General features: G+C 33.0%; 1 pseudogene; it reads left to right on the top strand.

Annotated features, from left to right (window-relative positions):
- Window positions 1-8,478: 8,478 nt before the first annotated feature.
- LOC115927578 lies at window positions 8,479-17,437 on the top strand (annotated as a pseudogene).
- Window positions 17,438-17,777: the final 340 nt, after the last annotated feature.

Raw genomic sequence — 17,777 nt, 5'->3', positions numbered from 1 at the left:
TCACTGCTACCATGGTGAATGCCTTTAAAGCCAGACTTGATCGAGTATGGAAGGACAAGCGTTTCTGCTCCCCATATGAGTAGAATACCTGACGCAGAACTGAGCCAGAAAAACTTACCAAGATGAAGACACCCAACTAAGAGAAGGAAGAAAATGAAATTGAACTGGAAGCCCGACTGCTGAGAACACAGCATTCTTCCAGAATCTCGGGTAAAGTGTAAAGGGTAAAGGATCGGCCAATGAGAGGGAGCTTGTTCAGAAACGTATCCAAAATTTGACCCGTAACTCTGGCGTGGAAATACCCTACTAAAACATAGGTCTACCCAAAATGAAGTAAATATTCATTAAATGTCCAAATAAAGATGATGAGTTAAAAGTCGTTATGTTTATTACCCGTTTCGTGTCAATTTACTTGTTATTTTTTGAGTATTTTTCAGACAAACGTTGATATTAGTACACACTTTTTCAAAGGTTTCACGGCAAACCGCTGCACAATACAAGTACATACTGATGGTGGGTTGCGGGCGGGCGCTCCCGCCTGTGTGAAGTTATCTACCGTAATGTCCCAGATCCTCATTGACACAAAACAGGTAATAAACATAACAACTTTTAACTCATGATCTTTAGTTGGACATTCAATGAATATTTACTTCATTTTGGGTATGTTTTAGTAGGGTATCTCCACGACGGAGTTACGGGTCAAATTTTGGATACGTTTCTGAACAAGCGCCAATGGGAACGCATATTCTAAATGTGCAGCGTTCAATGCGTAAAGTTCTACTGCCCCACCACGACAAGAAATACAGTATTAGTTTATTACTCATGAGTAAACAAATAATTATAACAAGAAACATCATCACAAAAAACAAGATAACTCAGAAAAAGCAGTCAGGTAAAATAACCACCACTGCACGACCATGACTACACGTTAGGGTAGCGCGCCCAGTATTCGGTCCATTCCCAGTATTCGGTCAGACAGCCGTTTCAACAGCTGTAACAATTTAAAAAATAATTCATAGGCCACGAAACTTGCACAAATCAGGCAGCTGAACAACTTTTCTTAACTCTCAAAATTAAATCAGATTTAGGGCCCCGGAAAGATCTCCAACTTAGCTCGAAATTGGTCAGTGTCGTATATGTGTGTGAAGAGGAGCTCTTCCGTGTCCGTTCCATTGCAGCGAATTTACAAATGACGCACTTGCACGATACCCTTGCCATGCGGTATCGCTCGTCAATACAAGTACATACCGATGCAATCGAAACTGGGCTGACCAGATTAAATTTTTTTTTAAAGCAGAAACACAAAGTTGCAAACCATCCAGAGACTCCTAATAAATTGCGTTACTGATTAATTAATTATATCTTCTTCTTCTTCTTCTTCTTCTTCTTCTACTTCTTCTTCTTCTTCTTCCTCCGCTCTATCGGAGATCAGCAGCTACCAGGGTACTGCAGTTTGTCATAGCAAGTAGGTTCATGGTCGTAGCAGGCAGGATTGTCATGTCAGGTAGAATGTGTATTGGCAATTGCATTAGCACGAGCAGAGTGGATATTGTATAAAAATGACAGTGATGCATTAATAAGAAGGTTCTTTTGGTTAGGGCAGACAGTTAGAACATTGGGAAGTAGGACTGCCCGCGTGAAGGTCTCAGGGTCATCTGGTCTGAATAGAGCGAGTGTCGACTGCTCAAATCTTTATTCTCAGTTTTCTTATGTATAACTGATAGGGACACTGATTTTCCGTTTCAAAAAATGGCCTTTTCCGTTTCAGAAAATCTGGAATTCCGTTTCAGATGGGCTCAAAACAGAAATTCCGTTTTGCCATAGACTTTGTACACATGAAAAAACTAAAATTCTGTTTACATAAGATTTTTATTAAAACATGAACTTGTAGGGTACAAATGTTCTATTAAAGGGCAGGTCCAAGCTATTGTCCCCTCTGGGGGTCAAATTTCATCTTTATATATATGTAACAAACTATACTTCATTTTAAAGCTGAAATTATGAATTTTATGAATCTGATAAAAAAAAATGAAAAAAATGAAAATACAAAGAATGCCAAGGTCACGAACTTCGATTTTTATTAATTAGCGTGACGTACGGGACATTACATTTTTATTTTTGTATCTCATTTGAATTATTTTTTTAAAATTAAATATCTCAGGACATGTAGACCATCATGCTAGAAAATAGGAAAAAAATATAAAAACTTTCAAAATTAATTAATTATGCAAATGAGGTAGGTTCCAAAGTGTGATGTACGTCACAAATTGATCATAATTTGTTTAATTTTAATTATGAAAATATTTTTTTTTTTTAAAGATATTCTAGGAAGTTCTAATTTAGATGAATACCTAACAAAAAATAGGTTTAACAAAAATTTAAAAAATTCTGTGTTGATTACATAATCAAATTAAGAAATGTGACGTACGGGACAAGTGTGTGACGTACGGGACAACCCCATATAAAACCAATGCAAGATGTGAAAAAGGAAATGACCAAAAGGAGAATACATACTGTGTTAGGAAACTTGTTGTATATAGGGATATATGAACATTCCAACTGGGTCCCTTGTAGGAATTTACTTATTTGTACTGAATTTGATGTAATTAGTCTTCAAGCCAGACCCCTGGTATTATCAACTTTGGTATTTTGCCAGTTGATGTCCCCAACATCGGCAGGATGCTAAATATGTAAATCATAATAGTGTACTACCGGGTAGTTCCTGGAATGAGTCTAATGAAATTATATGGTAGTAGATGCACCAGAAGCTGGCTTTTACAACTCATAGATGCTGCAGGTATTAATAGCACATGTATGGTATCAAGCTCTCCATGTGGGTTTTTTTTAATTTAAATGTCATGATGGTAAAGGATTACAGCATACACTGTACATGTTATGGAGCCAGCTCGGAAATTCTGATCTCCTAAAAACTAAATCATAACTTTTAAAGAAGGATAGCCTTTTTGAGTATTTCACACTCTCACCCACTTACGATTTTTATCACTTCAACACCCATGCATTTTTGCTGATTTCGCCTTAATCTTTTGAATTGTGGAAAAGGTCACACAAACCTTTAGGGTTTTAATTTCTTATATCTGGTGGTGTTAATAACATGTCTTTAATCAATACAAAATACATTCAAGATTTATATTTTTGTATCCATCTTTCACAAACATTTAGGCTACATTAATGTACATCAAAATTCTTGAATATATGACAGCAACATATACATGTTCTAATCTGTGATAAAAAGATTTTAAAAAAGACAATATGTTCAGCATTATCTTTGAATTCCTTCAAAATTCTATGATATTACTATCAAGTAATTCAAACAAGCTATGAAGAAAAGACTTCATATTTGTAATGTATCTCTGTTCACAAACACTTAGAGCATGAGAAATATTCTTTGACAAAATATGATGTGCCGAGTGTGCCCCTGTGTTTCAAACAAGTTTAAATAAAAGTTTTCAAGTTCAAGTTCATCTTCTTCATTAATTATTATTTAAAAACATTTTGCAATGTTGAATGGAATGGATAAAAGAAATGAGAAAAGAAGCATGACTGCTCATGATAGATGGGTAAATGGAATAAAAATGGTAATATAGTGTGTATCAATGTAAATAATAATAATAATAATAATAATAATCAATTTGTTTTCTTTGTTACAGTAATATTTGTATTGATTTACCTCATAAATTAACACAGAGGATATTGAGTGATGGTCAGAGGATCTTATTGGGTTCTAAAACACTCTAATTGTCACTGATTTAAGTTAAAATTGTTCACATTTAACAAATTTTGACGAAAATTCTCCATTTCAATGCATTTTCCCATAGGGAAAAGTTGTCCCGTACGTCACATGTCCCGTACGTCACATACACACATTTATGTTTTGGTATATTACATAACTAGATGGAACTTCAACTGCGCGCAGTCGAAAATGATGCCTCCGCCATAGGGTGATTTTACAAACCAAAACGGATGCAATTTTTAAAATTTAAGTTTGATTGTAATCCATTTAAAGGTTCTCAGAATATCGTGATTACAAGCTATTTTTGATATACATGTACATGTATGACCCTTTGATCTCTGACCTCATGGCCCAAAAATCCAACCAGTTCATTGGCTCATCAAGATACATACATGTATGTGTACAAAGTTTGATGGCAATCTGTCAATGGGTTTTTGAGATGTGTAAGGCTTAAAGGACAAGTCCACTCGAAAAAAAAAAAACTTACTTTGAATAAAAGCAGAAAAATCAGACAAACCAATCAAAAAAAGTTTGAGGAAAATTGGATAACTATTAAGAAAGTTATGAATTTTTGAAAAAAGTATGTAAAACTATGGAACAATGAGAATCACAACACAAATTGCCAAGATGGTTATCAGTTTGTGACGTCATGTCCTCACAACTTATCAATTGCTTTATATAGTTTTATCCCATTAATTTCCCTTTTTATCCCTCAAAACTTGATTTCCCCATGCCTTTGCCAAGGTTATATCATTTGTATCATATTGCGTGCATGACATTTCCCAAAAACTTTTATGAATTTTGAATAATTGATACTATTTTCTGAATATTCTATTTCATAATTATTGATTTTTATATAAATAGTTTATCAAAATTGAATTTTTCATGATTTAACTGGACATAAATTACTCTTTATTTGTGCATCCACACATACAAATATTAATAACAATCTAACTTGGATGCTGGTGTGAAGAAATAAGATTCTTAGGGTGCAAATAGGAAATTTATATTATCAATATAAAGAAAATAGTTAGTGGATAGTGAGGACCATACGTCACAGACTCATGAGTGAGCTGCCAATTTTTGTAGTGATTTTCAAAGTTTTTCATGTCATTAAAAATTCATAACTTTCTTATTAGTTATCCGAGTTTGCTCAAACTTTTTTTGATTGGTTTGTCTGATTTTTCTGGTTTTGTTGAAAGAAACTTATTTTTGGAGTGGACTTGGGCTTTAAGGAAAAAAATACACAGGGGCGAACAAAAAATAAAATTGTTATAAAATTGCCTTTGCTGTGTTTATCACATTTATTAGTTAGACCAATGCATACATAATACTCTTTATATTTGACGGATAATGTTTGTCTTCAGTATAGGACAGGATGTTTTTAATCATGTCTTACAATATGTTTGAGAAATATAAATATAAAACTAAAATGAGAACAAATAAATACAAGACAAAAAAGCCCCTGTCAGCCCTAAAATAGCCCCTGTGGACATTTGTTCTCTCAATTAAAAATAGCTCTTATGAAAGAAAGGTATTTGGAAGTTGGTTAGGCTGATAAATTGATACATTTTCAAATAATATTGGTGGTGTTAAAAAAAAGACTGCATGGAAAGATCAAGTGAAGTAATTGTATTCCCCATTTATTTTACATTTCAGAGGGTAAGTGCCTAACCCTTCCCTTCTCACCTCCCATATCATATTCTGACTCACTGGATCAATGACACTGGTTGCAGATACCAACACATTATTACATGAGATATGACTTATAAATACATACGTTAAATACTATACTAAGAATAGTAATTTAAAAATCTTTACATTCTGTATTTAAATAGAGAGTTTTAATGTACAGTCTGAAGTACTATGAAAAAGTCATTTATCTGTTGAGATTTGTCAAACCTGTGTTCATATTGTAAATAAACCTGACAAAGTCCTGGGGTGGTATCCTAAAGTTGATCTTAGGAGTTGATCTCAAGACCAACTTTATAGACCTCTCTAAGAAGTAAGATCGGCAAAATTGGTATTCTCTATGTTGATCTTAGGCCATTGAATTCTTTTTTTAGGGCCGCATCTTATTTTAAATATTTTGTTTAAATAATTTTTTTCTTCTTCAATGAATAAAAACATGAAAATCATACTGTTAAAATGATCAACTTTTGATTAGAAATAAAGAAAACAAAAATTCTGGCAGTCATCTTGGAAAATAGCCCGAATGTCAGGTAGTATATTCGCAATATTTGCACCTCCTTCCTATTTTTGAAAAAGGCAGGATGCTAAACATTTTTTTTTTAAATGGCCTTAGGACGATCTTAGCATGAATAATAATTACCGGTAATTAATCTGTGCCATGAAGATGTAATCTAACCAACTTGGTGCGTGGCTTTGGCTACTCGAGTTTGATTGTTCACTATTAAAGTGTGCGTTATCTTGTCTTACGCGCAAGCGTTTGTGTATTATTTTGATGGCTAAGACAGGGTACGGTAGTCTTAAAGGGATCGTTTAACAATGTTAAATCTGAGATGCACAGCCTTACGTGTTATCAGTGTCTGTGATGTGGTTGAAGCCCTAAAACAATTGCGCTTCAAAATGATCAAGAAGTGCCTCAAAAAATTTAAAATTTTTGAGTGACCGGTTTTACCATACTCGTTTTCCCTAATAGACTGTAGTGTTATGAAATCGTTTGGGAAAAGCAAAATCTGATTTTGATTTTCAATCATAAATATCTTGATAATCAGACAGGCGATCGGCTTGTAAAAATCATGGGGTTCCTGACTGACCTAAAGGTTTAATATTGCATCATGAGCTAAATCAAGGATTTTTTTAAAGGATCTAAAGACAAAGTTACCGGATCCCTTTAAAGGCCGGCTGTAATAGTTCAGCCAGAAGGGATTAGACCACCCAGCGAGGTCACTGTGACAGGTGGCTATCTCATTAACTCAGCTTTCAATTAATATAACAATCATGGGGGACCAACAGGCACAGTTTTTTATATAGAGGGAGCAAGTAGCTACAAGTAGTACAGTGTGGCTTTAAGTTTAGGAGCATGTTGATCCTAAATGTGGTTACAGAATATGTCTTATCTTAGGACAGGTAATTTACACAAATGTGCATACACTAAAGATCAACTTTTTGGAGTTGATCTTATCTTGAAAAGTTGTAGATCTTAAGATCAAGTTTAAGACTTGCTCTTTAATTGAAATTTTTCCTTACAGAATGTCACCCCTGAAGGCTATGAAGATTAAGAAATCAACTCAATTTTGAGGGATCATACAAAGTAGTGCATTTAAGTAACATAAATTTAATCATGGAAGAAACCCAAATGGCTGATCCTTGTAGCATTTTTCTCAGTAAAAGATTTCCCACCCAGTAAAACTAGTTGTTTTGTCACTATGTTATGGGAGTTTACCATTGTATTTTTCTGGGCCATCCTGTATATTGAAGGTTAACATCATGTTGCCATGTCCACATTGTGAATTTTGCTAATGCACTCACATTGTTTAATAAAAGGTTTAGAATTATATGTGAATCAAAATGATTTAAAAACTGAAATAATACTTTTTATTGCAATCCTTATAGATAACTAAATAGAAAGATGAAAGAAAAAAGGGCAAAGGTGAGAAACAGAAAAGCATGCAGTCTTAACATACATGTTAAAGGGATAGTTGAGTTTTGGTATAGAGGGCGCTACACAATTGTTTTTTTGTGAAGAAAATGAAAAACTGAGTGTCAAATTTGAAAGAGCATACAATTTAAATGACAAAATCATTTTTGTTTGGTCAAAATCAGTTCAGATACGGCTGAAATATCCATAAATATAACCATTTTTTATATTTGTGGGGCCTCGAAAATATTAAATAATTCTTAACTAGCCGATGCTTTTAAGCAGTTGCTGATGATCTCTCTATTTAATCATTATTTTAACAAAGCATAACATGCTCAATTGTATTATCAAAATTGGATGAAACCGATGACTTTTTAGAGAACTCTCCCATGTGGTTTAACTGCTCTTTTTAATTGTTAACAGGCTTATTACCAAGTCCTTTGTAATTTTTTGTATACCTCTCGAGCATGGTGCAGTTATTAACTACTAGTTTTTAATGGTGCAGGTTTTGGTTACTAAAATTCAGTTTGACCAAAACTGTACTCTCTATACCAAACCCAACTATCCCTTTAACACATAGTACATGCCCAGGGCACATGTCTAGGGGATGTATGAGCTGTAGTTTTGATTGGCTAAAGCTTTGCACCAGAATCTTGTGCAGACAAAGAAGCACCTGTGCCTGTCTAATTTACATATACTTTGCATATAGGAGGGAAAAATAAAGAAATTTCATTGGCTAAGAGTTTTGTCCCAGGATCTATCTATTTGAATATGATGTTTGATTGGCTTTCAGATTTGCTGCAGGATCCACAGACAAGGAAGAAGTTAACCAAATCTGCGCATGTCTGATAGGCTTGTGATTTGCATATTAGGAGGGTGATTTGCATATTAGGAGGGAAATATGAGGGATCTTTTATTTGCATGATAGATCTGATTTGCTATTTAAGATCCACAAAGAACCAATAGCCTCAGCTTCTTTGATAAGTTTATGTTTTGCATATGCTTTGCATATGAGGAGGGAAAAACAAATGATTTAACTGGCTAAAGAGTTTTTGCTTTTGGAGCTACCCATTTGCATCTAAGATTTTATTGGCCATACATTATTGTCTTAGGATCCACAAACAAAGGTAGACATAAAATGTCTGATAAGTTCCTTATTTGCATGTGTAAGTTTATTGGTCCGTTATGGCACTTGGAAATTTGATTGGTTATGGACGAACTTCTAATTAGTATATTTAGTGCCCAGGATCCTTCCAATTAGTATATATAGAGGCTAATTTTACAGTCAGTTATCAATTTTTGAGAGTTCAACATCAGAACATCCTAGCATCAGAGAATCTAACAGAACATCTTAGCATCCAAGCATCTGAGAATCCAACAAAACATTTTAACATCCGAGCATCTGAGAAGCCAACAGAACATCCTAGCATCCGAGCATCTGAGAAGCCAACACACTTGGTTAGTATAGTCCTGTGAATATGACCTGTACGAAGAATTCTGGGCTAGTACGTGCCGAAGCAAGTGGCTGAAGTCCAACAGTCCTAATAGGGCGTACGAATACAGAATTCCGGTCATACACAATTGAAATAAAAGACACGGTGCCTAGTATAGGAGTATGGTGGTGCGACCGAGCATAGGCTCAACACAAGTAAGTCGCCAATGCTCCCTACAGAACGGCACTAGGACAGGACCTAACAATATGGTAGGGACTAGGATTAACATAGGGTTAACATAGGGAAAGCATCTAAGTTCATTGCATACAGCATGTACCAGGAGTTAAATAGATCTCTTTGCATTTTTTTCATTTCAATATCTCAAGAAGCATTTCATGGATCCTATTCACATTGAAATTGATAGCCAACAAGCATAAACTACTAAAGTCATTGGTTGGTATGGTTTGATTTATTTATATTTACTCACACTAAATGATATATCAAGTTTATCAATCTCTAAACAAATTAGAGAACTAGTGTGCTTATAAATCGAAAACTGACTTTGAATCTGATCAACTGTTATTATTGCCAAATACCATGGAAATCTGAAATATCTATAGTGATCTACAGTTGGCCAACACTAGATATAAACGGCTACTATACATTCACTTGCCTCTTATAGGTACATGGTGTCATACAGTTGTATCTATTCTGACTGGTTCAAGACTTCTATAAGGTGTACACATTTATTTTACTTTTTTTTTTTACTATAACTTTCCCCTGAACTAGTATTCAAATTTAGTGTGAATTGTGAAGAAAAACAACAACAAGCATATATAGTTTTTGTTTCAATGTGAATGGAATCGATGAAAAACTTTTTTAGCCATTGAAAATGAAAAGTGAAAAGAATTCTATTGACTGGTGAGTCACCCGTGCCCAGAGAACCCATGCCAGATGCAATGAGCTTGTGCAACACACATAAGTCTAATAAAACATTTGTACAAATAAACTTAATCATACAAATAATCTGAAACAAATGAATCCTACGAACTAGGGCTATTCTAAGCTTGTTAAATTGTTTGAAAAGTAATATAAACTGTCTAGGGGGCAAGTCCCCCCAAATAGTTAGAAGTAGTAGATATTCCTTTTGCAAGCCTCGAGTTAAAAAAACATTCTATAAATCAGAGAGCAATGGACTGTAAAGCTGCATGGAAAAACTAATTAACTGCTCTTATTAAAGATAAAGTTGAGTTCTGGTCATGCGATTGCATTGTGAAAGAAACAGTGTTGAATCTATCATAAAAAGTTGATCATGTAGCATATATTAAAGATTGGTGTGGACTGCTAGGCTCTGGAGTCATCAAAATGATTAGAAATTTGGCCCAGTCTTGGTAACGTAACAAGCACTGTACACAGAAAGATGTATATGGGACTACACAAACATGTGGCATAAAAATCTGGCCTCATCTTAAAGTTGCTCAACTTGTCATATTTAGAATATTAAGGCATTTGAAGAGCCATGCTTTTCAGGGAAGATTTTTTTCTCTGATGTTCTTTTAGATTTGCATTTACAATGACAATGCTAACAAATTAATTTTCACCTCTCCCCAGAACTCGACCTTTTCTTTAAAGTGACTAGGTAGCATTGTTGAAGGTTGATGAAAAAACTGTAATTTTTGTATGAAATGTTATTTATTATATTCTACTGTACTAACCCTCTAACATGCAAAATATCCTGGAAAAAAAAATCAATTTGTATCATTAATAATGTCCTGTTTTTACTCAAACTTTCAGATTATCTTTAAAGTACAAGTCCTTCCAAAAATAACTGACTTTTAATATAGGAGTAAAATGTGACAAACCATCGAAAAAAGTTTGAGCAAAATCAGATAACTAATAAGAAAGTTATGAATTTTTGAAAAAGTATGTAAAACTATGGAACAATGGAAATCACTACACAAATTGCCAATTCGGTTATCAGTTTGTGAAGTCATGTCCTCACTATTTATTAATTGCTTTATGTAGTTTAATCTCATTAATTTCCCTTTTTATCCCCCAAAACTTGATTTCCCCATGTTATATGATTTATATCATATTGCGTGCATGACATTTCACACAATCTTTTATGAACTTTGAATAATTAATACTACTTTTGTTATTGATTTTTATTTAAATGGTTTATCAAAAGTCAAATTTTTCATGATTTAACTAGAAAAAAAATAGTCTTTATTAGTGCATCCTCACACAAAAATATTGCTATTAATCCAACTTGGATGCTGGAGTGAAGAAATAAGATTCTTAGGGGGAAAAAGGAAATTTATATTATCAATATAAAGATAATAATTAGTGGATAGTGAGGACATGACGTCACAGACTTATGAGTGAGTTGCCAATTTATCTAGTGATTTTGAAAGTTTGTCATGTCATTAAAAATTCAAAACTTTCTTATTAGTTATCCGATTTTGCTCAAACTTTTTATGATTGGTTTGTCTGATTTTTCTGCTTCTATTGAAAGTAAGTTATTTTTGGAGTGGACTTGCCCTTTAATTGTACATCTAGCATTGATTCATCTCAACAATGTTACCAAGTCCCTTTAAGTCTTGCTTTTTGTAATGTTTGTTGAGAAACATTGCATTATAAAATGAAATACACAGCAGTATCTATTTATTTGTAAAAGGGTATTTGAGGCCCCCCCCCCCCAGACAAGTTTTGTAGGGCAATAAAAATTGTTGTGCTTTCAGCAATGCCACTTCATGTCTTTTTTGCTTGAACTCTTGGGTCTATAAGTAATATTCCACTTTTTAGACTTGATTTATCACTTTTCAAAACTGAAATTTACCCCTTTTAATAACTGTAAGTATCAGGAGTCATAAAACAATGTAATACATTTAGATTTAGAAATGAAACGGACAGTGGCAATTTGTCATTAACTCTTTTGAAGTTTTATGGAATATTGTAACATTTAACTAAAGAAATAAGCAATTAAAAAAAGAAAATTAGATCTCTTCGTTTGCATAATTTCCGAGGCGGGTGCTGAATTTTGTGATGATCGGCTCGCATCTTTAGGAGGGGCCCACAGATCACCCCCCCCCCCCCCTGAAAGCTGAAAACACCCCTATTTCGTAAAGGTTAATATATGAACTTTATATTCGATATGTGTACAAATCATGTAGATATAGCTACGTCACGGCGTACAAATCACCATAGAAAGATGATCCGACTAGAATTTCGAGTAGTTAGCTTAAAGGTGAAGGTCATAGAAGTCATTTCTGAAAAATTTTAATGGTAGAGGAATGTAGTAGATGGAGTGATTTGTATAAGGGGCTTTAATCCTTTAGCAGAAGTCCAGTGCCTCAGTTTGCATGAATTTGTTGAAAAATAAGCATCGCCTCTAACTACAATGTAGGTAAAAATGTCTTATACATGTATACATGTATATTTGAATGGGATCTATTAAATCTATTTTTAATTTGTATTTCAAGACTGTTTTGTCTCGTCGTTCATTGAATAGCTAAACTTGTCTACAGTGTATATCAATTTAGTCTGGTGCTAAGATGCTTAGAAAAGGTAACACTATTGTTGTAAACACACACACAAGTGAGCACAAATTAAAGGCAAAATCGTCATTTAATATCTGATGTTAATTATTTCAGCACACTGAACGGATTTTGCAAAAAATTAGGAGGGTTGATGAAAAAAAAGGGTTAGGATGGGAGTCTAACAATGGATGATAAACAACAGCAATTGAATATGCCCCAGAAACAGAATTCATGAAAATGACCCCCCCCCCAAAAAAAAAAAAAAAAAAAAAAACTCTTGTGACTTTAAATGTGTGCTCTCTCATGCATAGCCTTTGGACAAGGCCCACATGACAAAGATGCTTTATATTGAGTGAAAGAATAACTGCTGCTGATTGGGAAGACTTATATTTTCAACAACAAAAAATGGTTAAAAAGTTATGCCCTTTTGATTTAGAGGGATTTAGTTTGCTGTTGAATTTATTTACCAGGAAGAGTACCATAAAAACATATATTTTAACTGAAATTCAGATAACATGTCGATATCAATTCTTCTTTTTTTGAGGGGGGGGGGGGTTAAATAAAGTTGTTAACATAGTACTTAGGAAATATTGAAATAAGTTATTCTACCATCTCTTACAATATTATTTGTTTTAATATTCAGGACAAGATGGACCCCATCTTGGAAACTACCGAAATTATCCTGAAAGCAATGCTCATCAGAGGAGACTGTTATACAATGGAAGTTGACAAGATCCTAGATGTGGGAGCAATTGAGCAAATCAATGTTAAGGCCGAGAGAATTGTTCAACTAACAGAACATATTGAGATGAAACTAAAATATCTGTCAAATGAGGTAAAGGAGTTGAGGGCAGAGATGAAGCAGATGAAGCCACAGAAGTAAAAAAAAAAAAGAAAATGATTGTATAGTAATAAATTTTTTTAATTAAAGACATAACATAACATTGTAGGCATATAGTTGTAAAAAAAAAATCAAAGTCCAGAAGAAATATGTATATGGATAGCTTAATATTTACTCAAAAACCCTGAAACCAACAAAATTTTTGAATGAAACACTTTAGATAGGTCAAAACAGAGATTCTGAGTATTGATTCTCGTCGTTATATTAAAGGGAAATTACGGTTGTCGTCGTGATATTTGAATTGTGGAAGAAACTGTCTCAGAGTAATTGGGAAAGGTTGATCACACTTTACCTAACAATTGTTGTATGCTATAAGGTTTTGGAATCACCAAAATGATAAGAAATTAACATAATTATGATGAGAGTCACATGCACTGCACACAGAAATGCATGTATGGGACTACATACAACTGTGCAGCCTGCACATTCAGCTGCTTATTGTCATATTATGACTATGAGGGCAATTGAAGAGCAATCATTGACAGTGGACCTTTTTATTATAATATTCTTCCCTAATAGCATATTAATGTGAAAGCTCACAATAATTTTTGTCACCTGTCCCACTGCAGTAGATTACCTGTAAGAATCGATCATTAGATATTGTTATATATCGTTTTAAAGCATTGGTTCAGATTTTCCATATTTACAAATACTTCCCATAGATATTACGATTTGAGACATTGAGATTGGTCTTTCTAATCTACAACTCATGTATGTTAATACCATTTTCAAGTAACAAAATTAGATTTTTTAAAAATTCTAACAAGGAAATTGAAACGGCCGTTGCAAGAATCGACCGTTAAAAAAAGATTTATATCGTTTACAAACATTGTGTCAGATTTTCACTATTTAAAAGTATTTCCCATATATATTATAATATGAGACATTCAGATTGGTATTTTTGAAGTATAACTCATATGTTTATACCATTTTGAAGTTTTTAGTAAAATGAGCTTTTTTGAAATTCTAAAGATATTAGCCAATATCTTTAAATCAAGAGTTACAAAGTTACTCAATCTCTAAAATTAACACACTTCTCTTTGGGAGAATAATAATCAGTGTGAAACTTATTGGAAATTTTCTGGTGGTTTAATTCTGTCTACCGGTATATACAAGCGATGGATAACATACAATGTATAATGTACAATGTATCATCCTTAACAATTGTTTTAACTCTGTGTCATTATGTACATGTACAATGTACCAGGAGGTCAAGAGAATATATTGATATCATCTAATTTCCTTTTATGGGAAGTGATATAGCTGGGGGAAAGTATTCAAATTACAAATACAAGGGGATGTTGGTTTAGTCTGTTTTAGGCTTTTAACCCTGCTTTGTGTCGAATAGGGCTGACAATTTATGTTCATATTTGGACAAAGTTGTCACAAAGTGCCTGGTACATGTATATAGAATGAGGGAAAAGCGCATGGTATTCTGTTTTCTATTTTTAGTACATGTAAGTTGTTCTCTGCAATCGTATTTAAATCATTAACTAGAGAAAACAAAATAGAAAAAAATGGCATTGATGAATTATGTTATGAGAATGTTGAAGCAACTAAAAAGATAGTAAAATCTATTTAGGCCTTGCAAGCACTCCAAATTTTCTATGTTGAAAGCATCTATATAAGTATGTTAAAGGAGAAGGAAATATAATATTACCGGAGCATGTATATCGTTTTGTTTTCCTCGTCCTTTTTACTACTCAACAGAAAAATTACACAGGTTAAAGAAAACTTCATATTTTTAAAAAGATTTTTCATACATGTACATTATACATGTAGATTGGTGAAATATCTATGAAAATTTTTGCAATTCTTTATTTTACGAAACATTTAAGCAAGATTTTATCCCACTAAAACTGACATATTTTGATGCAATGATTAATAAGAAAACATTTTTAGATTTTACTCTCTGCCAGTTGCGTAACAAAAGAGCTCATAATGCAATATTGTCACAGTAGTCTTTGAAATCAAGCAAAATAAAAATATGATCTGAAATAAGTGGCTTTTGTATAACATTTTGTACAAAGTTCTCTATATATATTATTGATGTTTTAAAAGAGATGAGGCAATGTTACAGGTTGATGATAATTTACCAGGGTGTTGGATGCAGAATAAATGTCAGAGTTTAGTATAAGGTTAGCAACAGCTATGTATTAACCGTCATTTATCTTATAGTGTATTTCTCTGAAATTTAAAATTTTTCATTTGTTTAACGCTGGGTATTTTGTACAAAGTTCTCTATATATATTATTGATGTTTTAAAAGAGATGAGGCAATGTTACAGGTTGATGATAATTTACCAGGGTGTTGGATGCAGAATAAATGTCAGAGTTTAGTATAAGGTTAGCAACAGCTATGTATTAATCGTCATTTATCTTATAATGTATTTCTCTGAAATTTAAAATTTTTCATTTGTTTAACGCTGGGGTATAGTTTTGGTAAATCTCAAAATATAAACTCAAAGTTTTAATTTATGGTAAGAAAGAATGAAAGATTATATAATAAAACACATATCGCTTGAAAATGAGATTTAAAAATCATTACAAATAGGCATGATATTACGATAATAGTGTCTTTAATGTATATCAAAAGTCAGGGTTCAAGAAAATTAGCAATATTTTCTTTCTGATATAAAAGAACTTCACAGGCATGGATGGGGAGGAGAAATTTCAGGGTAATATGTTTGTACAGCTTTTTGATATCAATTAGCTAAATCTATGAAATAATTATTCGGGTGGCCTACTTTGAGGAAAATAATATCACTGCCAATAGAGGGCGCTAACTCTGCTCTAACGGTAAAATTCAAATTTTCACAAAGATACAGCGTGTACAAAATTGTCGTAACGGTCACTTTGCTTTTTTAGAGTTTGAGTATTTCATAAGAGACCAATATAATTGATATTATTGAATCTTACCAAAACTATATAACCCAGCTTTGATGTTAACTAACCTATTGGCAAGTTTTTTCTGGTTTAGTGGGTGTTACCGATAGTGACAAATAAATGATAACATATCATATGTAGTGTATTATAATAGTAATACTCTTCGTTTTACAGAGAGGAAACTACACTGACATTACATCTTTAAAACTTAATGCTTTTTTGAATAATATAAAACTTGCAAAAGCCAGGAAGAAGAAAAAAAATGCTATTTATGATATGTAAGGTTAATGTATTGAAGGCATTGTTGTAATCTTTGTTCTGATATAAATAAAACAAAAAGAGAGGGAAAAAAAACCATGGCACCAATCAAAGCATGTTCAATATAACTTTAAAAGGCCTACAAATTTGTATGTTGTGAAGGCAATAAAAAATTGCACATGCTTTGATACAATGGTCTACGTCCCTGTCGTGGTGCCGGTAACATATTGCTCTCACTATCATCATAACGATGTGATCTGCTTAATTAAACAAATGCATAACCGAGTAAAATCACGTCTACTTGTGAATCAAAATTGAAATATTTAATTATTTGGTTTTAACAATATTATAAGCAATGCATTTGTGCAGAGACTAAAGGGTGAAAGCAATATGGCTGAAAGACCATCTACATGTAATCTAAGATATGGATACTTTTCGAAAATGATATTACTCAAAACATATCATGGCAAACATTGTACTTATCAAGTAAAATGTTACCACTAAGAGTACTCATCTGTCAGTAATATGCTCTAGTTATGAAAAAGTGGTGTTTTGCAACTTCAGAACGAAAGCAATTTGGGGTACCAAATGAAAGTAGAAATACTCTTTCGTAAAAAGATCAGGTCAATGAATTATAATGAGATAATACAACAAAGCTAATCAGTACATGTACATGTAGCTTGAAATTATGGACAAAAAAAGAAAGAAAAAAAAGAGAGAGATAAAATGGATGTACATGTACGGTGCTCAATTACAATGAGTCAAATCAAAGCAGTACTCCCATTTCAATGCAATCACCACTTTTTCAGATTGATATGAAATGATAAATGCATGTCAGTCTGATTTAGCTTTCTTTGTTTTTTAACAGCCAACAGCTTGTTTCTCAAGAAACTGATGGATACAAATTGACAGTCCTTCTGATCTGCTGTCCTTTTTACCACTTAAATTGTGAGTATCAAACCGTAGATATTTTACATACAAACAAAAAGAAGAAGCCTTCCAGACTGGCCTAAAAATTGAATTTTTTTAAAATCGTAATAAGAATTTAAAAAAAAAACAGTATTAGAATGTCTCATCTTAAATTTACATAACGTTCTGTTGTTATTTCACAGGACAAAGTACCAGCCATGGATACCTTGAAGGAAATTCAAAGCGCAACACTATGCATTATAGGAATGTGTACTAGAATGAGTGGAGGTCGCTATAATGTTGCTGATGGCATAAAGCGAATTCATGGTTTTGCAGAAGCAATAGATGATAAAATCACAACTACAGATCAAACCATCAGAGACTTGCGTAAAAGAAATTGTGAATTATCGAAGAAGAATTGGAGCATGGCAAAAGAGATCGAAAATCAGAACAAATCATTGAAGAAGGTTGAAGATGAGTTACAGTCTTCTCAGCTT

The sequence above is a fragment of the Strongylocentrotus purpuratus genome, unplaced genomic scaffold (assembly GCF_000002235.5).
Source record: "Strongylocentrotus purpuratus isolate Spur 01 unplaced genomic scaffold, Spur_5.0 spur5_scaffold_20, whole genome shotgun sequence".
In the NCBI taxonomy this organism is placed as follows: domain Eukaryota; kingdom Metazoa; phylum Echinodermata; class Echinoidea; order Camarodonta; family Strongylocentrotidae; genus Strongylocentrotus; species Strongylocentrotus purpuratus.
The sequence above is the reverse complement of the archived record's forward strand: the minus strand, read 5'-3'. Positions and strand labels throughout refer to the sequence as shown.